Source organism: Periplaneta americana, chromosome 11, assembly GCF_040183065.1.
Source record: "Periplaneta americana isolate PAMFEO1 chromosome 11, P.americana_PAMFEO1_priV1, whole genome shotgun sequence".
Taxonomy (NCBI): Eukaryota; Metazoa; Arthropoda; class Insecta; order Blattodea; family Blattidae; genus Periplaneta; species Periplaneta americana.
This window is the reverse complement of record NC_091127.1, coordinates 127,843,177-127,869,999: the sequence shown is the minus strand read 5'-3', so window position 1 is coordinate 127,869,999 and position 26,823 is coordinate 127,843,177. Positions and strand designations below refer to the sequence as shown.

General features: G+C 34.8%; 1 protein-coding gene across 4 annotated transcripts in view; it reads left to right on the top strand.

Annotated features, from left to right (window-relative positions):
* Ten-m (teneurin transmembrane protein Ten-m) overlaps window positions 1-26,823 on the top strand; it is a 978,623-nt gene that overhangs the window by 353,836 nt on the left and 597,964 nt on the right. The gene's annotated exons all lie outside the window — the stretch shown is intronic.

The following is a 26,823-nucleotide window of genomic DNA, read 5'->3' as shown; positions in this document are numbered from 1 at the left end:
ACATCTGTCCATTCTTATTATCATCATTAATTTCTCTAAATATATTTACAAAACCTCCAATGGCAATTACATTAATATTCTCATTATAAAAATATATTTTAGATTTATATATATATTTTTTCTCCCTGTAACATATTTCCAGTAAGCTTATATTAAATTAATTTTCATCATTTTACTAGCTATCCCAAATATTAAATTAATTATAATTGATTGAATTAAATTAGCTCATAAATTATGTTACTACTTTACCTTATAGGTTTATCTAAATTTAAATAAATATGTAGTCTACGAGTCGTTAAAATTGGAGAATATTGCTGGAGAACCTTTTAAGTGTAGTTTGTAATTTAAATATGTATTGTATTGATTAAGGCTGGTTGAGTGGAAGAGAAGGCGTTATGGCCTTAACTCTGCCAGCGAAAATAAAGCATTATTATTATTATTATTATTATTATTATTATTATTATTATTATTATTATTATTCATTAAAGTTTAGGTGTTCCACCAATCAGAAACCACCATTGTAGCAATATGAATGCGCAACTATCGATTATTCTCGGATATGCAATCGAAAGACAACTAGCGAAACGTCACGGAGGCTGGAAATCCAATACTGTCGCAGAAGGTTATGTTCTGTTACTATAATAATTAGCGTTAATTGTAAATAATATTCAAATAAATTCAATTTGTCATCTCGTTTTTCAATGTCTAAATCAATTTCAAGGTTATGTCAAGATTAATCTTTATTTTACTCTCTAGATTATATCAAGGTCAATGACATTTGTTTCTAGGAAAAAAATCAATACTTTCGCGTCTGCGCACATCTCACAATTTACGAGATATTGCACAAGGTCAGTTCCGCTCCCCAGTCAGATAAGAATAACATGAATACTTATGAATAATTTCAAGTTAGAAATATGGTCGAGCATAAAAAGTCGTATGAAACTTGCCTATAATGGTAATTAAGACGCTCGTATGAAAATTAAGAAACTCGCTTGCGCTCGTTTCATAAACATACTCGTGTCTTAATTACTACCATTATAGGCTCGTTGCATAATGTACTATTTTCTAACACTGAACGAATGGTCAATAATAGTTATCCCAAAATAGCCAAAATCTTCACATCTGAATAACGTGATCACCATTGTACTATGCTAAAACGTGTTTCTAGACTTAATCATAAGCTGGTTTATGATTATTAGACGGGAAATGGATGTGTGAGAGCGTTGAAATTCCACAGGCTTTTAACGTTTACCAATAGTCAACAGAGAATTTTTTACCTCTGTCTGACAGTTTGAAGAATTTCATTTCTGCTGTGGATTCATCTGATAGGAAGAGCGAGAATGATGGACAGCAGAATCTAATTTTAACCAAGGTATTTTTTTTTCCTGTACTGAATTCTGTATGTTCAAATCCGGCACTCCTGATAGGTGTTTGTAGTGAATTCTCGCCAATAGAGCGACGTTGATACTGCTACAGAATTATTGTTATGCATGTATGTATGTATGTATTTTTTGTATATCAGCATGCTCCATTACATGCTTTACATAAAATATTACAATAATTAGTTACATAATTTATGACATGAGGACAAGATATTTACAATTTTGATTGAGATCTTGAAATTCTTATGGATACAAGTGTTGCCTAATTCTACTTCTTCTATTTTAGGTTACCATCATGATTAGTATTATTTATAATTTCAATTACTGTTATATTTTGCCAAATTCTATGGATTTTATAAATTTTCTGAAGCTTTTGAGGTATGTTGTTGTGAACTGATCAAAAGGTGGAGGCCAGGTTTGACCTGTGCGTATTATATTAGCTCGTAGAATTCTTCTTTCTTTTGTCAGTGTGGCACATCTTAGTAGTATATGGTTGACTGTCTGTTATTCTTTTAGTCTGCAAGGGCACGTTGGTGTATGTATGTATGTATGTATGTATGTATGTATGTATGTATGTATGTATGTATGTATGTATGTATGTATGTATGTATGTATGTATATTGTAGTGTATGGTATGTATATACATACATATGTATGTAGTCTATGTAGTCCCGCGCCGTGGTGTCGTGGTCTAAGGCATCCTGCCTAGGACCCGCGTTACGGAATGCGCGCTGGTTCGAGTCCTCATGAGGGAAATATTTACTCATGAAATTTCGGCCAGTGTATGGGACCGGTGTCCACCAGCATCGTGATGCGCTTGGGGAGCTACGATAGGTAGCGAAATCCGGTTGCGAAAGCCAGCTATAACGGCTGGAAGATCATCGTGCTAACCATGCGATACCTCCATTCTGGTTGGATGATCGTCCACCTCTGCTTCAGCATGTGGGCTTGAGGCCAGCAGCCGGCTAGTCGGTCTAGGCCGTTTACGGGCTGTAGCGCCACGGATTATTATTATTATTATTATTATTATTATTATTATTATTATTATTATTTATAGGTTGTAAACGATATAACTGCCAAAATAATATTGGTGATAGAGAGTAAATTACTGAAAAAAGTCTAATAATAAAAATTTTCTGTAACTTTTGTAGTTTTCCTACAAAAAAAGTTATCTGTGAGTGTAATGTTTTTGGAAATGATAGTAGATCGTCATTATTTATTTCGGTCCGCCACGTACAAGTCGATTCAACGATATGGGCTCTTTTCCCTGCTTGTTTGGCTAGTGAGAGAGCCGTGTGTTGCGTCATAAGAATGAAATTTAATCACAAACTTGCGTAGGAGGGGAAGATGAAAGAGAAAGAATGAAAATAATATCTATGCTCGTAGCTGAGAGACATTCTATTTCAAGGAAATATGTCATCATATATCGTATAGTCAACATACGTAGTGCTTAGTAGAAGGACGTGTGGAAGAATACTATGTTTTAAGACGGAGTGTACAGCGACATGTTAAGAAGGAAATGCTAGATATGACTGTGCAGCCTGACCTGTGCGACGCAGTCCGCCAGTAGTGATGAGTAACTCGCTCTTAGTCTATTTACTTACTTTTTACAAGAACCAAAATCCCTGAATCAAACTGTACATTGAAACCGTGGTGATATCCTTGTTTAAAAATCAGGATCTCTCTCTATTGTGGTGGTGTTAGCGTGTGTTGGACGGAAGATATTGGCAATGACGTTCACATTTACTCGAACAGTAAATATTACAGTACTATCAATCCTAAAAACATGATATATTAGGAATTAAAAACAAAAATAGAAGGAAAAACAAAATCTCACTACACATCATATTTAGTAGAACGAAATGTAAGTGGCAGAGGGGCAGAGTGAAAGAGACGGCAAAGTGAAAAATGTTAAATAACTCTCTGTTTGGTGCTGACATATGTAAGCCCGCCTACATATTAGATGAGTTTAGAGAGCCTTCAATTTGTGTAGTTGTGTCGTTAGTGAGTTGTGTTTGGATTGTGCCAGAACAAGAAGATTTTTTCTACATTGCTGATGTAAGTTTCTAGCTCTTTTTGTATTAACTAGTGACTCATGTCTTGTTTTTGCTATATATGTTACTTTAACTTACGTATTTTACTACACTGTGGAAGTTAAAACTACGTTTTGTATCAAATAAAGATCGCGATGCAAGCTTTATTACTTAATAGTGGCTGTGGGCCAAAGTGAAATGGAAATTAAATAATTTTTTCAAGCTACAGTTTTCTCAAGAATTGCATAGGTATTCTATAAAATGAATTAACATTGCAATTTAACTTAATAAGTAATGGTACATTTCATATCACTATTCATTTCACATATTTGTTTTTAATTGGTTATTTAACGACGCTGTATCGCCCAGACCAGCAATCTATTACAATCGAGTTATATTATAGGAAGAATGTAAAAAGAGGATTTGGAAGTAATCGTTGTCCCTTGTTTTATATGACTTGTCCGCACTTTCTACTCGGATAGTCCGCAATTCAGTTTAACTTGGTTACACGCTATGTCACTTTGAAAGACACAGCTTAATGGAAGTTATCGACCTCTATTTTATCGAGACACTATGTAATCGATTGCTGGTCGATTCTCATAATAAGAGTATCCGCTATCTAATTAACACAGGATCAATTCCCACGGTCGGTAGAAGTCGCTGGCGACTTATTATTCTTTAAATTACTTCAACTTCCAAAAGGAAACTTTGTAATTCCACTGAAATAAAAGAATCATTTTGGCTACTAGCATTTCTTCCTAAGCAAGTAGCGATTCAAACTAAGTACTGTAATTTCTCTTTGCTTTCTTGTTATAATTAATGGCTCGTTTTGAGTTTGAGTACATGAATGTTCATCAAGACATATTATAATAGTTTCCTAGAAGTTGCGTCTTGTTGAATATTCTTATACAATCAGAAAGTAGAATTTAATTTTTAAACTACAGACATCATTGAAAGATGGTGGGAGTGCGGTATTATGACGACATCATAGCGATGGTGAAGTGAGACTTTAACGAAAACTAAATTACTCTCTAAAAATCTGCTTGACATAAAATATATCTTTGCCAGACGTTATATTTTATATTAACCTATGCAATTCTCGAGAATTTAATTTCACCAATTTTAAATTTCTTGCTTTCTTGCCTGCTTCCATGTATAGTCTTATACAGGGTGATGCACAAAATCCCCCCCACTTAAGAAAGTGATTCGTTAGGTTATTTCGAATCAAAAATTTAAATTTACTAATGGGATCATATTCATAATTAACCTAAATTGTTAAAGAAAAAAAACTTTCTTTTCAGTCAAAAAATGCAAATAGTTATACAAACATCTCATCGATGTAAAGCCAACATTTGGTTTAATTCCATTATTGTGTAGTTTCTTTATTGTTTTAAAATGAAACTGACAAACACTTACTTCTATCGATGTTTCATTCAAACTGAGTTTAAATCAAATTTATGAAAATGTCTCCCTGCATATCAACGCAATGGATCTTATGGGTATGAACCGCGCGCGTAGCGTTTCGCAACTTCACACGGTCTTTCCAACGAAATCTTTCATAGTATTATCTTTTCATATTGCGATGTGATGCCTTTCGTTGTTATACTGAAGAATAACGCATTCCTATTTTCTCTTGTTGAGTTCGTGTGAAAAACGTTACCCATCTGCATTTACTGCCAAAAATCAGAAGCCAGTCTTCAGTATATCATATAAATTTTAGTTCTAGAAAGAAGATCTCTTACAAAGTTATAAAAAGATAACATTTTCATATCTTATGAACATATTTTAGTCGTTTCTCTTCACTTCGTCCTAACGTCCATGTTTCTGCTCCATACAAAGCACTTCACTAGTCTCGTCCTTAGTTCTCTTTCCAAAGATCTACAGAAGATGCTCCTGGCAGCATTTTACTGACTGACCTTTCCAGCGACAACAAAACAAAACTTGAACGTCATCATAATTTGTGTGTACGTTTTGTAAGCAATGTTCGCAAATATGATCATATTACCCCATCTCTGGAAGCAATAGGTTGGCTTAAACTAGATAAAAGAAGAAATTTACATTCACCTCTCCTTCTCTTCGAAATCTTAAACTCTTCTATTCCTTCGTACCTGCTGTCTCGCTTCACTCACCTTTCTTTCCATCATATCTGAACACACGCTCTCGCCATGAAACAATACTAACAATACCATCCCATTACATCTCCTCATATTCATCCTCTTTCACATTAGCCCTGCCAATACTCTGGAATTCGCTACCTGCTAGCATCAGGGACTGTCGAAATAAAATTGAATTCAAACGCAAACTTACTAATCACTTGGTTAGTAATTGGGACTCGTTTAGACATGGCTTCTTGTAAATAGGTTTCTTATTCTAACAAAAATATTTCAATATCCGGCAATTTCATTTCTATACAGGATAATTCACGAGGATTTCCCATCACTTACGGAGCTTATTTTCGAAGACATTCTGAGCTAAAATGTCAAATAAACATTTATCCTAATCTCAGTATTTTCAAAGTTACACTGATTTGAAGTTGTTTGTAAAATACCTATTTTCTTTAGTTTTAAGGGTAAAAGAATATTACAAATAGAGAATGAACTATTCAGAAGAATCACTTCTTTAATTGGCTAGTTTTCTGAAGCTTAAAATATGTTGTCAGTTGCTTTGAACAGATTTTGTTTTTCAGTTTCTAACTAAAATGACATCATTCTTATCCACTTATCACAAAAATTGTTACAAATCATATGACTTTACAGTTAATTATGCATCCTAATGTACAGTCTTGAAGAATTAAAAGAGTGGCGTGATTTGTAACAATTGTGATAAATGTGTAAGAAAATGTAATTTTGTAGTTAAAAATCGAAAAAAAAAATCTGTAGGAAGCAACTATGGAATTTACAACACATTTTTAGCTTCAGAATACTAGCCAATTAAAGAAATTGCCTATTTCTAAATAGTTCATTCTTTATCTGGAATATTCTTTTACTCTTAAAACTCCAGAATAATGATATTTTACAAACTATTTAAAATTAGTATAACTCTGAAAATATTGAGATTAGGACAAATGTTTATATGACATTTTTTGCTCAGAATGTCTTCGGAAATAAACTCCATAGGGGACGGAAAATCTTCATGAATCACCTTGTATAATTTTATTGTTCTAAGTTTAATTTGTACTTCAGTGAAAAAAAATTATTTGTTCTTAACTTCCACAACAAATAATAATTGTCTAACTTTTATTAATCAGATAATCTTTTCTTACTTCGATTTTTATTGTAATAGTAAATGTAATATTAATTGTAATTTATTGTAGTAACATATTCGTCATATTGTAGTTGTAATCTCCTGGTAGAGGGGAAGAGAAGGCATGATAGCCTTTTTCTAGCAGGTTTAATAAATACCGGTTCCGGACAATTGGCCACAGAAAATTGGTAACAGGGACAATTGGCCACAGAAAATTAGTAATAGGAACAATTCGCCACAGATAGACAATTCGTCACAAATAGATAATTCGCCACAAATAGACAATTTGCCACACTGTTCTCTACACATTCCTTTGCCTTAATCTTTCCCCAGTCTGCAGAATGGTTCTTGTGTTCAGACGGTTCTTTGACGACACTGCTTCCATCTTCTGATAACGTGACTGTTGCATTACACCCGCCACGCATGTCACAGCGCCAAACAACTCCATTCTTATTTTCTCTCAGTTTCGTGTACATGTAGCCAAAATATATCAATTTGTCAGAGCCTCTTTCTGATTTTGTGAAGCGAATTTCTTCTGCCACAGTTCAGAATTAGTTTACAGCTTCTGGATTTGTCTTGTGTTACCAGAGAAATATATGACAAATTGTTGCGAATTTGAGTATTGCCTTCATATATTACAAGTTGTAGCGAATTTTAGTATATGGCCAATTGCGTTTCATACGAATTTTAATGTGTGGCTAATTGTCTTTGATACGAATTTCAATTATGTGGCGAATTGTCTTTGATACGAATTTCAATCGTATGGCGAGTTGCCTCTGTGGCCAATTATCTGTGGCGAGTTGTTCCCAACCCAATAAATACTACTACAGAGTGATTTATATAGAACTGACACATTTCTTTCTTTAATTATTCCGTTGGAAAATCATTCAATGACCCAATTTTAGCACCAAATTAAGCAGAATGTTCTGGATTTTCGATTCCTTGTCACTAGATGCGCAGATGTTTATGTCTTATTCCTATTGTTGGCAGCACTAGATGCGCAGATGTTTATGTTTTATTCCTATTGTTGGCAGCTGTTTTCGACATTTTGTGTCAAAGTGAAAATGCAGTACACATTAAATCAACGACTCTTCCTTGTGAAGCAATACTGGATTACGAATTCAATTACAGCTACTCAAAGGGCATACCAGAGAGAATTTGGTGTTCAGGAACTACAAGAACCAGATAAGGATAAAAGATTGAATTATTGTCGTTGGTTTCAGACGTTCATTGTGAAAAATCCTGCCATATTGTCCATCACATGGTTCACAGATGAAGCATGGTTCCATTTATCCGGTTATGTGAACCCACAGAACTCACGCCATTGGGCCATCGAAAATCCACATGTCATCCATGAAGCACCTATGCACCCGGTTAAAATCGGAGTTTGGTGCGCAATATCCGCACAGAGAATAGTGGGGCCAATTTTTTTTTTTAACCAGACTGTGAACACTGCAGAGTACCGACTGATTTTCATGGAGTTTGTTGAGCAACTGGACGATGTAGAGCTGAGTCAAGGATATTTTCAGCAAGATGGCGCTACATACCATACATCAAATGAATCCATGGAACTAATTGCAAGTTTCTTTGACGACCGAATAGTTTCCAGGAACCTGTGGCCACCGAGATCTCCGGATTTGACAACGCCGGACTTCTTTCTATGGGGTTACTTAAAAGATAGGGTTTACGCCACACGTCCCCACACATTGGACGAACTGAAGCACAACATCACACAGGAGATTCAAGCTATTGACAACAGAGTCCTCCAACGAGTGGCCAGTAACATGGAACGACGTGTTGAGTTGTGCCTTATGCAGGATGGAGGACATTTTCAACATTTGCTATAGAGGCAAATAATCTCCCAAAATTCCTCTACATTTTAGGTATAATAAGTTGTCGCTAGCGCAATTCGTTTTGAAACAATTAATGAAAGAAATGTGTCCGTTCTATATAAATCACTCTGTACTACTGCTGCTGCTGCTACTGCTGCTTCTACATCTAGTAAAGCGCAGAAGGAGCAACATACGGATACTGTGACTGTGTTTCATCGCATTGCTTATTTGTGTACCGTCTGATGTCACGATTCGCACTTAATTTATTATGAAATTGCGTGTAAAGAAGAAAATAGAAAATGATTTAAATTTCCAGAACAAAGCACTGCGTCGGTGTGTCTGTCCTAGCTTTCTTCTAAATACGCATATCCATTCTTCTCGCGTCGTTGTTAAAAATGCTTCAACAGAACAAACTCCAATCTCCTCTCTTTCCCTTCCAAATTATATGTAGGAAAGAGACAGAAACTAGAAAAGTTTCATGCTGTGCCAACCATATTATTAACTTTTACATGGCGGAAAAGTTAGCCATGAATAGATTATAGCGGAGAACTCCCCCAAAAACATGTCTCGTGCCGTGCTCTCTCTCTCGCACCCTGATTATTGCTTGCACACATGATGGTGCTCAGAATGCCTAAACATGTTTGACCTACATCCAGGCACTAGAAGCAGGCACATATCACTTCATTAGTGAAATCTGTCGCTCTTGAAATCTATCTCCCGTCTTCCTTCTGTATTTGTCTTTGCATTCAAATGTGACACCCCTTGCGTTTAACAGAGATAACGACTTACACCACTTGTTAACTTTATCAGTAGACTATACGCAAAATAGAACGCCATAAAAACTTCATTTCTTAATTTTAGGGCAAAAGAAACTAAAAATCATTGTCAGGCAAAACCTACAACACAAAACTAAGAGGCTTAACTTAGAATGAGGACATAATAGATGCAAATAGAAAGGATACAGAAAAGATTTTTACGTTATTTATATTTTAAAAAAACATCACGTGTCATCTTATGAAAAGCAAATTTCATATAATCAGTTACTTTTTGAATTTAATTGTAAAACTTTAAAATCTAGACGATTAATAAATATCCATATTTTACTCTATAAGATTGTTAATGGTATATTGAATAACGTCGACCTGGTTGGCGAGTTGGTATAGCGCTGGCCTTCAATGTCCAAGGTTGCGGGTTGGATCCCGGGCCAGGTCGATGGCATTTAAGTGTGCTTAAATGCGACAGGCTCATGTCGGTAGATTTACTGGCATGTAAAAGAACTCCTGCGGGACAAAATTCCGGCACATCCGGCGACGCTGTTATAACCTCTGCAGTTGCGAGCGTCGTTAAATAAAACATAACATTTTTATTGAATAACTGTGATATTCTTAAATTCCTTCAGTTCAATGTAAAAAGAACAGAATTACGTCGTAGTAACCTTTTGTTATTCCAATTCCTAGAACTGTTTTCTTCAAGAACTCTCCATTGTTTGTTATGTGTAATACAACTCTCTGTCTTTAAACTGTGATTCTCAATTAGATTTCATTTAACAGTTAAAAAATTTCATACAGTATTAAAAAGAATTGTATTTCCTTAGATATTTAAATTATGAATAAGTGTCTTATAATGTGTTTTATAGTAGTTTGGAAATAATGTTATATTATTATATTGACATTTGGCACTATATTAACTACAAAATTATATTCTAGCATCTATTATGTATCTTTCCTTCGTTTGTGTTGTTTGTTTTGTTTTTTGTTATTATGTACTTATATATGTAACAATGTAAGCCACTTATAATTGAAAGCTTGCTTCTTTTGGTGGTGGATTTAAAATAAATAAATAATAGTTGAGCGGCTAGATTATTTTCTAAGACAAAGAATGCCATGATGGCCTTTTGTCAAAACATCTTATCCGCCAAATTACAAATTTTACAGGAGACGAAAAAAAACTTTTATCTTTGTCCATTCGGTAATAAATAATGAAATTGGGACTTAAATGTGTCCGAAAGGATAGAAAATGAATGTGACATTTATAAAACATGAATTATGCTCGATTTCGTTAATATGGTTCTTTACGTTTTATTTCTGTCGACTGTATTCATGTTTTTATTGAATATCACTGACTTCTGTCTGATTGTCAATTTATATTAAATGTGTTTTTTCTCGCTTTTTCTCTCTTTTTTGTTCTTGTGTGTTATTTGTTGGTTTGAATTAAGTTACTTACTGTATTTAGTAAACTGTCCTTGTAAATTTTATGTATTTTATGTTATATATTGGCTAAAACCACACCGTACGTGAGCCTGGCTCTTACGGTAGTGGATAGAAACATTTTTGTTTTATAAATTTAATTTGCACTCGCTAGCTAGCTAGTTAAATAAATTTCTGAACTGGAAAAAAAAAGTTTTGTTGGGCAGAATATTCCTCGCTAGTATCATCTTATTATGAGTTAAGCTGTTTTAATGGACTGATATTGGTGATTAAGATATTTTCATATGTTAAGATAATTTCAACTATAGGGCTGCTCCTCGAACTGATGCACGCAGATAGTACTTCTGGACTTTCATAGAGATGTCTGTTGTTCCCCAGTAGAGATGAACAAAACTAACTGCCGCTCTCGCTCGCTGTGTTCGTTGTATTTGTCTTTCGAGTCCCATCTCTCATTCTCGCTGCGCTTCGAGTCTTGCTCATCATCCTCGAAATAGCATTTCGTCGGCGTGAAAAGATTTCGTAACTTTGAATAACATACATCACTGAAATAAATAACATTATAAATATTTAAATGAGACAAAAAGACAAAACAGAACAGTATCTTAGTTATCAAACTGTTCTGGTTCTATTATATAATATTACCTATGGTTATATAAATAGAAAAAAAAATTCTCAAATAAATTTGCATTTTTAAGAAACATAAAACCTAACGTTAATATCTTTTTACTTGAGATTGCACACTTGATCTCACTTTAATAAGGAACTACTAATTAAATAAAGACTGGGGAACGGATTATTATACACTGAAAGGTAGAAATGATGTTTCAAATAGGTCACTTGATTGTTTATACATATATAACAGTTGCGAAAATAGATAAAAGTTCAGTCAGGTATAAACAAGACTGCTTGACGTTCGGGACTACGGGAGTAATCAATCTCGATGTCTCGAAACACTCACAAGCAGTCTTTACGTCAAGGACGCGACGTATACAACATTGTCGTGCGGGTTTTCGGCTTTGCGGGCGCTGTTAGTTTTGCTTTCTCGATCGTTGTTCATCTCTATTTACCAGGAGTGAATGTTGAATGTGTGTTAATTATTTTGCTGGGATGTGGGCTTCATGGGTTAAAGCATTATTAAAACGATTATAAACCTGTGCATCTTAATTTTATGACCACAGAACCAAACTAATGATTATAAGGAAAGAATTTGAAACATCACAAAAATTATCACTTCAGATGTAATAATAAATTTAGAAATCAAGAATAATTTCAAGTAAAATGTTATACATTGTTTATATTATTGCGCATGCTCCGAGGCGAAAGTTTTGGTTCATATATCCAATTCATCAGATCAGATATCCAATTCATTTTTATGTTTAAATATTGCATATATGCATATCTGTGCTGGGAAGGAATTAAAACTACAGCCTCTTTTGAACCGCGCTACATATCTTGAAATATTTTCGCCCTCTCAGCAATTGAAGACCTTCCCGGAATAAGGATGTAACCAACAAGACTTTAATTCGTGTTTCAGGAGAAATAAAAATAATTTCAAGGGCATATTTCATTAGGCCTTTGTTCACTATCACAACCCTTCGACTAAACAAGGATACAAGTTTATTCGCCTATTGAACGCAGTAATTTATTGTTATAAATAAATGCTGTAAAATTACTTTTTCCGTATAGGGTAAAGGTTGGTAAATTGTGATACTAATATTATGATAGTTCTTTTTGAGAATTTTTTTACGATTTTACTGAGCGAGAGTAAGATCGGTTTTTTTTGTGTCAACGTATTAAGAAACTGTTCGTGAACAAGTTTCTGCACAAAACCGGTCTTTCTCTCTCGCAGTGAAATTGTAAAAAAAATTCTCAAAAAGAACTATCATAATATTATTAGCACAATATTACCAACCTTTACCCTACATAACACATTTCAAGAAACTGATGTTACATCCTCTTTCCGGGGAGGTCTTCAATTAAATCACTCACTGTACTTTCTCATCCTCTCAGCTCTTCTTTGCAACAAAAAGAAACAGAAAGGTGATAATGGTTTATCAGCAGTTGTTCAAGAGTCAGCTTAGAACGAGATATCGAGAAAAATGGTGAGAGTCTGTCTGTCTGTCTATCTATCTGTCTGTCTGTCTGTCTGTCTGTCTGTCATATCCCTTGTAGTAATAACAGATGTGCTCCTAATAATATGACAGCAAGTTACACTGAAATTTCACAGAGAAGAAGAGAATGAGTAGTTTTATAAATTATGTTTGCAAATTGTTAAATTTCAATAAGGCGATACTGAGCAGAAGAAAGGTAATAATTTATAATTAAAGTAAATTTTCCCTTTTAAAGTCCTGTTAAAATTGAATACGATACGAGTGATAAAGGGGCGTTAAAAATTACGTCTTTTGAAATATGATCAAATTGATAGATAGGTAAATAAAATTAGTTTTTTAATAACAATTTTAATATAGAAAACTACATTTAGCCTACATTACACCATAATTTTAATGAAAGTAATTGCATTATAAAATTAATGTTTATCAATTGTACAATTTACATAATTTTAATTTGTTTAATTTTAATTCAAATGTTCCCAATGATTAGCACAATGTAATAAGGTAATATATTTTAATTCAATACTTTAGGATCAATAATTAGATTAAATCATCAACATAGTGTTAATTATAAATAACAATAATTAGGACCTGATGATGCTTTAATTAAAGCGAAAACGTTATTCAGATATAGTAATGTATAATAAGGTGTAACATCAATGCATTCCCCTAATGATGTGTAAAGACGGAAATATTAAAAAGAAATTTGTTCTCTGATTTTATTTTCTACACTCTCACAACTTTCACTCATAATATTTCACGAAATAGCATAAAAAGCTACACAAAAGTTGATGCGTCGGATGGAAATACTACGTGTTGTGGTCTCTGCTATGTACTGTACCTTAGTAACTGGACGTAGAGCCCACTCAACGTCTCACTGGCTGTTTGAGCGAGCGGGTAATGGTACTCGAAACTATCCAGTTCATCTTAACGCCTCTGTATGAGCTGCGTTTGGGTGGGTACCAATGTTTTATTTGGTCGAGCACAATCCATTTAAAAACTAGGCTCATTCGTGTCAAAAGCGGAAAATGAGCTAAATCAGTGTTCCGAACTCGCTCATTGCACAGCTCTATACTTCTTAGTTCACGTACAACTCAGGGGAAAAGACCGGGCCGTGACGCGGCAACTGTGCTAGGCATATGCGATAGACGTGCATGGAGATGTGGGCAAGCGATTGCGTCGTATGTGATAAACCATGCGGAAGGTAGAAGTATAATTTTGTACATAATACACTAATTTCTCTCACGCAAACTTTTTTTTAAAGAAATGTCCATACCGGTTGACTTATTTTTCCTTATATAGAATGTAAGGGGTATAAGTGCCGTCCTTTATACAGTCGTCGGGGACGGTCTACAGGATCAAGAAATGCTCATACAACATAGCATCAAAAATATTTCTTCCCCTATTTTATTTGCATTATACTGCTTATATCGTTAGTAAAATTGCGAAAACAATTACATCAGTAGGTATGTGTAGCAAAGAGTTAATATTAGTTTAAATAAATATTTGTATCTTCTATTACATTTTCGTGGAATTAAGTAATAATGCCTGCTTAAATTTGTTAATATTCTGGCATGAGAGACGTGGCAACATGTTCAGCAGGATTCATTCAGCTGACACTCTGCACAGACGTACGGCTCAGCTGAGTTCAAGCTCCCTGTCCATCTGGTCTCCTGCCGAGCGGATAACAGTTCAATACAGGTATTCGATAAACAACTTATAATGCCATTCACAGTGTTCAGGAATATTATATGTTATTTATTAATTTGTGGACAAAGTCGTCGTAATTCAAGTGCTGGTAAGGAATGTACCGCCAACGTTTTCCGCGAGGATGGTTACCTAATCGGCGAACCTTTGTAGCAGTTTCTCAACGATTATTAGAAACTGGGAGTCTCTTACCCCATTTCGAAAATCACACAACCGGAAATTTCATCCAGTTCCTACCATCATATCCCATCTTTCTCAATCCATTTTTATATTATCCTCCTAGCTACGTTTCGGCCTCCCCAAAGATCTTTTTTCCCTCTGGCCTCCCAACTAACACACTATATGCATTTGAGGATTCACCCATGCGTGCTACGTGCTCTGTCCATCTCAAACGTCTGAATTATGTTAGATGAAGAAAACAATGCCTGAAGTTCTGCGTTATGTAACTTTGTCCGTTCTCCTGTAACTTCATCCTTCTTAGCCCCAAATATTTTCCTAAGCACCTTATTCTCGAACACTCTTAACCTTTGTTCCTCTTTCAAACTAAGAGTCCAAGTTTCACAACCATACAGAACTACCTGTAATATAACTGTTTTATAAATTCTAAATTTCAGGTTTTTTGAGAGCAGACTGGATGACAAAAGTTCTCAACCGAGTAATTACAGGCATTTCCTTTATTTATTCTGCGTTTAATTTCCTCCCAAGTGTCATTTATATTTGTTACTGTTGCTGCAAGATATTTGAAACAGCATAATCCATTAGGTATAATATCTCAAGGAAGGCCATTTAAAAGATACAGGTATTTCAAATAATGGTCCAAACCATGAAAATGTTATGTTTTATTTAACGACGCTCGCAACTGCAGAGGTTATATCAGCGTCGTCGGATGTGCCGGAATTTTGTCCCGCAGGAGTTCTTTTACATGCCAGTAAATCTACTGACATGAGCCTGTCGCATTAAGCACACTTAAATGCCATCGACTTGGCCCGGGATCGAACCCGCAACCTTGAGCATAGAAGGCCAACGCTATATCAACTCGCCAAACCATGAATGTATGATGATGATGATGATGACAATGATGATGGTGATGATTAAAAAAAATTCAATATTTTAAAGCCAATTTTGAATAAATCGCCATTTTGAGGAATTTTTTTACAGTAAATAATTGCTCTTATTAAAACTTATTTAATTTCATATGCGTTGTATTCATTTAATTCGTAGGTAACTGTATATTAACGATATATATATATATATATATATATATATATATATATATATATATATAACAATTAAGGGAAATTTTTGTACACAGACAGAGAGGTAAATGGATGAATGTCATGGTGTTCGAAAAAAATGTGATTTCCTTGGAAATTTGAAATAGATTCAAATATCACAATATTTTCTCCTTGAACTTCGTATCATGATAAAGTTAAAAAAGAAAACATTGAGCCCCAAGTCTTATTAGCCTGCGTTATTTCATGCTTTCATATTGACTGAGATTTCAGATATTTAACTGCATATTCTGCGGTTTTCTCGGTAATAATATAGGCTAAAGCACGCAGTAAACATGCGTCTTCAGGGTGCATTTCGTACTTCTTACACGATGTTTCACAAGATGTCTACTCTGAAATTAACTAGGCTTGAATCTGTTGGTCAAATTGCAATGCTTATTACAGATCGTTGCATCAAGCCACTGTTGTACTTGCCCATTGTGTTAACTATAATTTGCAATATATCATAGATCGCGCATAACAGAGAACATTAAATGTCATTGGAATAGATAATAGTGCATTGCACCAGTTTGGTGATTAAATCTTAATTGAAGATGGGGGTGATTCATTATTGCATATGGTGCTAATCATGCCCGATACCAGATTATTGTAGAGATGCCCCGGTTACTGTTGTTGCCTCGAATTGCCACAACTCCAGATAGCGACCGGTACGCGCAACAGTGGACCAAGTCAATGCTTGGCTGAAAAGACAACGAATCTTCACACTGTTCACTTGAACACACTTGTAAGAATATGGCAGTGTGTTAATGGCCCAGTCATTTATTATTACTTCTCTGCATAGACGTTGAAGTTGAATTTTCTTTACCTCTGTGGTTTTATTAGTAATTAAAGTGAGTCTATGACTGTTTTTACCGAGTTTTTCTACTTTGTTTGACATTCTCTTCCGCTATAGTTCCATTGTCGCTTGGTCATCATAATATCACTGAATAAATACCCCCTGAAGTAGAGTGAATCTTTAAACAATCATTACTAATATCGATTACATTGTACAGTATGGCAAAAAAACCGGACTGACCCTTGTAGATGATTTCAGAGCCTTGTTCACTCGAGAGCACGATAGACTGGTAACTGAGACTTTCGTGGTTCGAATCCTGCCTGGGAAGGAAACTTTTTTTTTGTTCCTTATTCAAATTTATTCCCAATAATTTTCGATTGCAACGATATTTTACTACTTAATTAACTTATTATTCCCAGAACATGAATTTTACCAGCAATCGAAAAGTATTGGGAATAAATTTGAATAACGAACAAAAAAAAGTTTCCTTTTCAGGCAGGATTCGAGCCACGAAAGTCTTAGTTACCAGTCTATCGTGCTCTGGAGTAAACAAGGCTCTGAAATCAGCTACAAGGGTCGATCCGGTTTTTTTTGCCACTACTGTACACTGTGTCCGGGCTAGAGGTATTAAAAAATAATTGTTCACCATTTATTAACATAAGAATATTTTATTATATGTTTGGCATAGGATGCAGAACCTCTCCAAGATTTTATTTTTATAACAACGCTAGAAATCTATACAACGGAAAACGGAATTGTGACTTTATATCTACTGTCAATTCACCATTATTATGATTGCCAGTTGTGCGAGAGATTTCGGGACAATGAGTTCGCGAGACATAAGTTCATTCTTTGTTAGTGTAAAAAAAAATCTAAAAGTGGGTTAACTAGTATTGAATATGCTCCAGTTGCAACATCAGTAATCACTACTATCATCACCACCAGCGAAAGACCATCTTGAAATAGAAAGGAATGACATGATTTAAGGATTTCGAAATTAATTTGTATAAAATGTGAAATGTCAGCGTGAACATTGCATAATCAGGCTTCGTTTGTTACAATGAAGACTAATGAATACGTCGAGAAGTTTATAAGAATCTGTAAATATAATAAATGGCACACAACGCAGGCGTCCCTATGAAGATATTCGAAAAGTAGATGAAATTACTAGAAAGATACCCTTTTTAGTTGGCCGGTCATATTATATTACTTTTATGTAACTAATGTTGCTGAAACGCTTTACTTTGTGAACCAGTTTCATCTTCAGGAATAAAATTTGGCTGTTTTTACTAAATATTACGAGTAGGGGAGTCAACTGGATCGCACAAACCGATATGGAAGCAAGGAATTGCATCACGTTGAAGGTTCAGTACGTGTAACGTTATTATGCAGTATAAGCTCGTTCTTTCGGAACAAAACTGGCCATCGTTGTGATCCAATGCTTCTCTAATATACAAACAGTTAACCTTTAACTTGGCAAAGCTTCATTTCTCACACTAGTTTATTAAACCTTGTCGGACTGTAAAGAAAACAACTTTCGCAATGTCCATATTTTTATATGTTGTACAATATTATAGTACAGTATTGACGTGAATATGTTAGGAGAAAATACACAAACGATTAGGGAAAACACGGAAATTTTACTGGAAGCAACTAAGAGATAGGTTTGGAAGTAAATCCCGAAAAGACAAAGTATATGACTATGTCTCGTGATCAGAATATTGTACGAAATGGAAATATAAAAATTGGAGATTTATCCTTCGAAGAGGTGGAAAAATTCAAATATCTTGGAGCAACAGTAACAAATATAAATGACACTCGGGAGGAAATTAAACGCAGAATAAATATGGGAAATGCGTGTTATTATTCGGTTGAGAAGCTCTTATTACCCAGTTTGCTGTCCAAAAATCTGAAAGTTAGAATTTATAAAACAGTTATATTACCGGTTGTTCTGTATGGTTGTGAAACTTGGACTCTCACTCTGAGAGAGGAACATAGGTTAAAGATATTTGAGAATAAGGTTCTTAGGAAAATATTTCGGGCTAAGCGGGATGAAGTTACAGGAGAATGGAAAAAGTTACACAACACAGAACTGCACGCATTGTATTCTTCACCTGACAAAATTAGGAAAATTAAATCCAGACGTTTGAGATGGGCAGGGCATGTAGCACGTATGGGCGAATCCAGAAATGCATATAGAGTGTTAGTTGGGAGACCGGAGGGAAAAAGACCTTTGGGGAGGCCGAGACGTAGATGGGAGGATAATATTAAAATGTATTTGAGGGAGGTGGGGTGTGATGATAGAGACTGGATTAATCTTGCACAGGATAGGGACCGATGGCGGGCTTATGTAAGGGCGGCAATGAACCTTCGGGTTCCTTAAAAGCCATTTGTAAGTAAGTAAGTATTGTCAAATTTTAATTTTCCTACCAATTTTTTTCTATTTTTCTATTAAAACTACTGGCTTGTGCAGCAAATGCTGCAAACTAAGTAAATTAAACGTTGAAATAAAAATTTTTCAGATTTATTTTCAATAAAGAATACCAGACATTTTGAAAGTTATTTTCTTCCATAATAATGAAACATACTCCCTCTGAATGTTTTTAATGTCAAATACTTTTTCTTGAACCTATCCACCTTCAAGTAACAATGTCAGAACGATCAGTGGGCTTTTCATGTGGGACTAAATAATAGCTAATTCAGGTCATTGTGAATTGTACGCGAAAGTTAAAAAAATGTCAGGTTTGCTATGCTTTCGAACAATAAACGTAGCATCTTGGTATACCTGCTGCACGGAGAGCTTGAAATGTAGAGGGTAAAATATTTTAATCCTGTTAAGAGATCTTGCTGAAATGATCGGATGACTACAAAATTTTCTAGGTCTCTTATTTTATCAGTAAGTAATACCTTTTGGTTTTTCCTTAGGAACTGTAATTTTTGCGCTCTCTCGAGCCAATACTGAAGAGAATGACGCATATAAATATCTACACCACACCGCCATTAATTATATGAAAAAGACCCAACCTCACTTGATTAGTAACTATAAAAATATTTCATTTTTAATAATATTATCTTACGTAAGTTATGTAGCTATATACTACATAGCCGCCATTCAATCAATTATAGAAATGAAAATCTAATTTAAGATATTCTCTACATCTACTTATCTAACCCCAAACGTTTCACTTTCATATCATCAGTATAACATTAATACGTATAATTAATGAAAAATAGTCGCCTCATGACATTAATTATAATAATATTTAATTTCTAATGGTAATAATGTTATCAAACCATCTGAAATTTTGTTAATTTTAATATCCAATACACAGCAGTACTCATAAAATTACACATCGCAGAATCAGACCTGTAAATTATTTTTAGTAAGCCTTGAAGTTTTTAATAACAATTGAATTTGAGCTCTATATGTTAGCAATCCTGCAGGTCATGGCCTTCGTGTAATAGCCTATTGTTTATTGTAGGCTAGTGTGTGTTTTGTTTTATTCTGAAATTATGCAATTAGTTCTCAAAACTGACAAAAGATGGATTTTTGAAAATATGAAAATTATGTAGGAAAACTAACGCTTCGCTGAAAGTTACTATTTTTCTGAAAGACGTCGGGTTTTAAGCTTCAAAATGAGGGGTCATTTATTAAAATCCGTTCAGCCGTTTTCCCGTAATTTCCATTACCAGATCAAATTATATATATATATATATATATATATATATATATATATATATATATATATAGATTATAGCATATAGCCTATTAATCTGTTGTATCCTATAGGATACCTTGTCAGTTTAAGGGTTAAGATAAACATATTCGTAATAGGCCTACATACCATGAAGGCCCACAGGTTAGCGGAGGATGAACTTTCCTCATATTACCTAGACGGCGATATCCATATAATAAATTTGGTAAGGTACAACGCGGATTATGAATTAAAATAGATCATTTTATTTAGATAATTGCCTTACACATTATATTATCTTGTATTTTAAAAAGTTTAATTACTGACAAAATAATAAAAATCTGTCAGTAAACTAAATCTTAAATCAATACAGATAAATTTTCTTAAAACAACAAAAATAAACTGCTCTATTAGTAGCAGCAGGGATACTATTCTTATGTATTATCCGTCTTTATTCCCAAGGAAATTACGCTGGTATATATTTCTGTTAGAAACTATGCAAAGCTCAGGCCCACAATATTGCCACTAGCATGATATTAATAGAGAAAATCCTTGATAACATCAGCAATCGAACCCGCTATCTTTCGGCTTTCAACGCAATGTTTTAACCGCGACGTTAATGCACGCCCTCATTAATTGTGTTCTGACTCCAATTTCTAACAATAAAAGGTTCAGAGCCAAAGTGGGCCAAGCACCATTTGATAAAAACGGAGAAAGCAAGGGTTAAAGTTATATGAATACCATAGTTTAATGGAGATTGACATATCATTTAGTTTTAATGCGTATACTTCATAGTACTTGCTATATGTTTCATTGAATTATAGTAATCACTTAACTTTAATCCTTGTTTTCTCCGTTTTTAATATATGGCGCTTGGCTCACTCTGGCTCTGAACCCTTCTTAATAATCCTGTGTGCAACTCATTATGACATTTAAATAGATAAAGTCGAGTAATCAAGCTTTCAAACTCAAGTATTCACAATTACACTGAGCATCTAATAACATTTTACAAATGAGAATATTTATCATGTGTGAATTTTCTGTTTCAAGACGGCTACAGTTATTATTTATTCCGTTGGGTAATGTGCAATACGTTAGTTTATACTCGGTTTGAACTGCAGACAATACATTTCCGATTCTTACTCTGTGTTCACAATCGGCACTTATGTTTCAACGGTTAGCACGTCTGGCCGCTAAACCAGGTGGCCCGGGTTCGATTCCCGGTCGGGGCAAGTTACCTGGTTGAGGTTTTTTCCGGGGTTTTCCCTCAACCCAATATGAGCAAATGCTGGGTAATTTCCGGTCTCGACCCCGGACTCATTTCACCGGCATTATCACCTTCATCTCATTCAGACGCTAAATAACCTAAGCTGTTGATAAAGCGTCGTAAAATAACCTACTAAAACCTCGGCACTTATGTTTCTCATATTCTCTACTTCTGTTATCTTGAATTATCCCTTTGAGTTTTTAGTTTCGTATATTAACACAACTATTTCATTCACATGAATCTTTAATATATTTCTTAACAAATTCTTACATACACGTACAATGCTGTCGTACAGATTATATCTAGATTATTAATTATTTCCAAGTTTACATTTCGAGGCTTGAAACCTATCAACTGAAAATCATCACGTGCCTTTTCTTCTTCTTCTTCTTATTATTATTATTATTATTATTATTATTATTATTATTATTATTATTATTAATATTATTATTATTAATATTACTACTATTACTTACTTACAAGTGGCTTTTAGAGAAACCACAGGTTCATTGCCGCCATTACATAAGCCCGCTATCGGTCCCTATCCTGTGCAAGACCAATCCAGTCTCTATCATCATATCCCACCTTTCTCAAATCCATTTCAATGTTATCCTCCCACCTACGTCTCGGTCTCCCCAAAGGTCTTTTTTCCCTCCGGTCTCCCAACTAATACTCTATATGCATTTCTGGATTCGCCCATACGTGTTATATGCCATGCCCATCTCAGACGTCTGGATTTTATGTTCCTAATTATGTCAGTTGAAGAACACAATGCGTACCTTTCAGCGTTGTGTAGCTTTCTCCATTCTCCTGTAACTTCATTCCTCTTAGCCCCAAATATTTACCTAAGAACCTCATTCTCAAACACCCTTAATCTCTGTTCCTCTCTCAAAGTGAGAGTCCAAGTTTCACATACAGAACATTCCATTGCTGTGGTCGTGCCAGAGAATCAGTCCCATTCTGAGGCTTATTGTATGGATTGGTAACAAGGTGTTTTTTACGGTGATAGGTTGATAGCCCTTCGCCCAACCCCCAAGTTGGAGGACTACCCCTTATCGGCCGTCCACGACCCCTTATTCAATATATTCGCGGCTACCCTCCATATCTGGAGGCCGTCTCCTCTATCCGCAACCTGAGGACGCGCCATGCCGTGGTGATAGGGACCTACAATACACGGACATTAGTTACTGCATCTACAGATATTTTGTAACTTGGTACAGTACTACGAAAGCTTTGAAAAAGCTACTTTTATGCACTTTTAGTAATTAACTTTTCTTGCTTTATTGTGTGGTAAACCTGTGACAGTTTCAATGCATTGTTGTGATTATTAGAAGTTTCCCTATAACAAATTTCTTGATTTTCGTGATGGCATTATCGAAAGAGGAAAGAATATTTTTCATTCTGGTACGTTAAGCGACAGATATGTTGCAGCAGACTGAACGAACAGTTCCCTGGCATTGGATTGGTCTGCGTGGACCAGTAGAAGGCCGGCTAGATCTCCAGATTTAAAACCCCTAATTTTTTTCTTTTGGGTTACATACAGAGCTTGGTATATGAAGAGAAAATAGAGAATGTGGAAAGGATATTTTGTAGGATTTCCGAGGTGACTTTAGCATAGGCTTCAATGATACGGTTCTTTAAATGTTCCACATTCTCAATTTTCTCTTTTTTACTCTTTTTTATGGTGTTCTTATTGTAATAATTGTAATAATAAATGTATATTCAAATTTTAATGTTAATAAATAAAAGTTACAGCTTGAAAAAAAAAAAAACAAGATGCGAAACCTCTTAAACCGTTCGTCACAGAATTTTATTTCAGAGCGCATGACTCATACCTGCCTGAAGGTTCACTTGAGAAAGACACATTAACCTAAACTCGTTATTCCTTTGCTTCGTTTTGGCACGTTAACATTATAAATTTATGTTATATAATATCTTATATGAAAAAAATCGAATTACTGACAAAATAATAAACATCTACCAACAAAATGAATATTAAACTAATACAGATACAATTTTGTTAGAATAACAAAAATAAAGTGCCTGAAAAAAGGATTATCGCGGTAGGATAAATATTGTAATTTAAATTACTTCATTTATATTTAATAGTATTAAACTATTACTTAAAACATCAAAGTTTTTTTTATATATATTTTGATGTACCGAAGTACATATGATATTTCCACGCAGATATTCTGCGTCATCACATGATGAAAGAGAGATGGAACGGAGAAAAATTCTCTCCGGCGCCGGGATTTGAACCCGGGTTTTCAGCTCTACGTGCTGATGCTTTATCCACTAAGCCACGCCGGATACAATCCCGACGCCGTTTAGAATCGTCTCAGATTAAGCTCCATCTCTTGGGTTCCCTCTAGTGGCCGCCCTCTGCACTACGTCATAGATGTCTATGAACGCAGGACCGAAGTCCATACATGTGTTGAGGTGCACTCAGATGAGTGACTGTTTGGCCGGGATCCGACGGTATGGGCGCCGTCTTTAAATCACAAAGTGATTTATTACGCATATCATATATATTTTGATGTACCAAAGTACATATGATATTTCCACGCAGATATTCTGCGTCATAACATGATGAAAGAGAGATGGAACGGAGAAAAATTCTCTCCGGCGCCGGGATTTGAACCCGGGTTCATAGACATCTATGACGTAGTGCAGAGGGCGGCCACTAGAGGGAACCCAAGAGATGGAGCTTAATCTGAGACGATTCTAAACGGCGTCGGGATTGTATCCGGCGTGGCTTAGTGGATAAAGCATCAGCACGTAGAGCTGAAAACCCGGGTTCAAATCCCGGCGCCGGAGAGAATTTTTCTCCGTTCCATCTCTCTTTCATCATGTGATGACGCAGAATATCTGCGTGGAAATATCATATGTACTTCGGTACATCAAAATATATATGATATGCGTAATAAATCACTTTGTGATTTAAAGACGGCGCCCATACCGTCGGATCCCGGCCAAACAGTCACTCATCTGAGTGCACCTCAACACATGTATGGACTTCGGTCCTGCGTTCATAGACATCTATGACGTAGTGCAGAGGGCGGCCACTAGAGGGAACCCAAGAGATGGAGCTTAATCTGAGACGATTCTAAACGGCGTCGGGATTGTATCCGGCGTGGCTTAGTGGATAAAGCATCAGCACGTAGAGCTGAAAACCCGGGTTCAAATCCCGGCGCCGGAGAGAATTTTTCTCCGTTCCATCTCTCTTTCATCAAAGTTTTTGTCTATCTGAAACCTTCTGTGATTGGCGAGTGACAGCGAGCTCAGAGCTAAACTTCCACCGAGAAGCAAAAATATAGGACCTATTCAGTGCATTACATTTAAAGGAGAACTGCGTATTGAAGAGTACATAACATATTGTGTATATTTTGTTTGTACTGGTAATATATATTTCTATATCATATGTATACGACATAATTAGAAATCAAGCAACAATCAATTGTTGTGGACAAAATGAAACAAAGGGACATCATTTCCAACATAATCTATGCTGTAGCTATCTATGGTGTGTCCTCTTTTAATTTGAACGCTGTGTATACATAGCCTATACAGTTTAGTTGTCATCACATTTAAATGACCCTTAAGAAACGAATTCTTACTTCAGCCATATTTTCGTGGTATAATTTCTGCCTTACATATTATGCAATAATTACCTATTTCTTTATGAGAACTATAAATTTGTTATATATATATATATATATATATATATATATATATATATATATATATATATATATATACAGATGTCATAGCCAGAGGTTTGAATATGCGTAAGTTGTGATAGCGACATTGTAGTGTTTTCACTAATTTATTTCATTATTATATATACAGGCTGCGCCATAAGTAATATCATTAATTTCATGGGGTTATTCTTTGGGTTATTTGAAACAAAAAATGTAATACTATTTTCCTCGTTCTTGATTCATTTCCAAGATAAAAGTGGTTTTATATTAAATATTTCATAGCGTGTTTTATGAAAGCCATTGATTGAATTTCCAATATACTTAGTCGATATATGAGAACAGTGTATTATGATAATAAAGGATTGAAAGAATTTTAGTTTTGTTTTTTAATTGTGCAGAAATTTGATCCGAACAAATTAACTTTCGTTCTGCAAAGGAGTTTTACAATGTTATATTTTTTCGGATCAAATTTCTGCACATATAAGCATAGAACTAAAATTCTTTCCATCATTTATTATCACAATAAAAATATTATCTTGAAGTGACTGAGCATATTGGGAATTAAATTAATGACTTTCCCAAAAAAAAAAACGCTATGAAATATTTGATGTAAAACAATTCTAACTCGAAAAGGAAGTAAAAACTAAGCAAGATTTTATTAAACCTTTTGTTTGAAATATCTCGGGGAATAACCCCCTAAAATTATAACCTTTAGTATGAAATTGCGTAATGTGTTAAAATTTACGTGCATTACATAGTCTTAATGAAAAGGGAATGTTAAACTTACGATTGTTTTAACCAAAAATATTGTCGTTTATAAAGCTGTAAACAAAACAATATAAGATTGAAACATAATAGGGAAATAATGCAGTGATAAGAAATGTAAGATCTTGGTTGGAGTCCAAGTGCTTCGAGAACCAATATAATTAATGTATAATTATATGACTTATAGCATGCATGAGTAAATCCAAAAATGCATATAGAATATTAGTTGGGAGACCTGAGAGAGAGAAAAAGACCTTTGGGGAGGCTGAGACGTAGATGGGAGGATAATATTAAAATGGATTTGAGGAGGTGGGATATGATGCTAGTGACTGGATTAATCTTTTTCAAGATAGGGACCGATGGCGGGTTTATGTAAGGACGGCAATGAACCTCCGGGTTCTCTAAAAGTCATTTGTAAGTATAATTTGTAAGTAAAAACATATTATTGAATATCCCCCAAAAAGAAATCCTCCCTGGGATATATGTCTTTTGTCTTCATGTTTTTTTCTCCACATATGTTAACAAAGCCGAAATACATGTACTTATCATTAGGATGTGTGTATAAAATATGTTTACAATGTCCGACGATACAATTATATTTCACCATTTTTCGAATATTTATTATGGATCCGACTCAATGACCACAGACCTTTACACTGTCTTTCTCTTCTATTTAAATTCTGCGAAATTAACCTCAAGTCTTGTCTCGTCTTGTATATTTATGTTCCAATCATAACCTAAATCGGTGGTCGTCAACATACGCTAAAATGGGTAAAGAGTAAGGAGTATCTCGTAATATGCACCGTCGTG